Genomic DNA, 1,391 nt, shown 5'->3' on the forward strand with positions numbered 1-1,391 from the left:
AAGGGGTGTGAAATTATTTTGGATGATGAAAAGTTTGTCATTGATTTAATACCCATGCATATGGGGGAATTTCAAGTAATAGTGGGCATGGATTGGCTAGACGACAATGAAGGAATAATTTTGTGTCGTAAGAAAATTGTGTTAGTTCAATCACCTAGTGGGAAGGTTATATGGATTTATGGGGAAAGAGCTAAGCGTGCTATTCCTATATGCACGTATGCTAAGGCTAAAAGGTTTTTGTCTCACGGGTGTTGTGCGTTTTTGGCACATGTTGTGGATAATTCGAAAAAGATTGTTGATTTAGATGATGTACCGATAGTTAACGAGTTTCCGGATGTGTTTCCAAGTGAATTGCCCGGTGTACCTCCCGATCGTGAGGTAGAGTTTAGAATAGATTTGATACCCGGGGCCACGCCAATTGCCAAAGCTCCATATCGATTAGCCCCATCGGAAATGAGAGAGATGATGACTCAATTGCAAGATTTGATAGATAAAGGTTTTATACGTCCTAGTAGCTCACCTTGGGGAGCTCCGGTTTTATTTGTGAAAAAGAAGGATGGAACTATGAGAATGTGTATTGATTATCGAGAATTGAATAAAGTCACGATTAAGAATAAGTATCCGTTGCCAAGGATAGACGACTTGTTTGATCAATTACAAGGTGCAAGTTTCTTTTCAAAGATAGATTTAAGGTCGGGTTACCATCAATTGAAGGTGAGGGAAGAAGATGTCCCTAAAACGGCTTTTCGAACAAGGTATGGTCATTATGAGTTTGTGGTTAAGCGTGCTCGTGCGAGAGCACTACCGGGATGGGTGACCTCCTGGGAAAGTGCTTCTCGTGTGTGGTCGCCAAGAAAAAGCCGTGCGCTTGCGGGCAAAGCGGACAATATTGTGGTCATGTTAAGCCCGCAAGCGCACGGCTTTTTCTTGGCGACCACACACGAGAAGCACTTTCCCAGGAGGTCACCCATCCTGGTAGTGCTCTCGCCCGAGCACGCTTAACTGCGGAGTTCTGATGGGATCCGGTGCGTTAGTGCTGGTATGATCGCACTCATAGTCTAATTTCCAGCTTTTTGATTCTTTTTATTAAAATAACTTTGGCCTATTGACACTTTCTACCCTCCCCACCACAACTCTAGTTAGGGAAGTCCTTAATCTTAACTTTTCACCCTTAGTCCTTCCTAACTTAACCAATAAACTTAACTTTCATCCATTAACATAAAATGACTTTTACCATTTAATTTCTTAGCAATAATAATTTACATAAAATAATACCTTAAATATTTGGGATGTTACAACTCTCCCCTTAGGGACTCATCGTCCTCGATGAGGTTTGCCCCACCACCCCCAACGGTACATGAGTGGCTCTGATACCATTCTGTAACACCCCA

General features: G+C 42.3%; 1 pseudogene; it reads right to left on the reverse strand.

The window, feature by feature from the left end:
* Window positions 1–935: 935 nt before the first annotated feature.
* Window positions 936–1,053, reverse strand: LOC139845651 (5S ribosomal RNA; annotated as a pseudogene).
* Between the last annotated feature and the right edge of the window lie 338 nt (window positions 1,054–1,391).

Source organism: Rutidosis leptorrhynchoides, chromosome 4, assembly GCF_046630445.1.
Source record: "Rutidosis leptorrhynchoides isolate AG116_Rl617_1_P2 chromosome 4, CSIRO_AGI_Rlap_v1, whole genome shotgun sequence".
NCBI lineage: Eukaryota > Viridiplantae > Streptophyta > Magnoliopsida > Asterales > Asteraceae > Rutidosis > Rutidosis leptorrhynchoides.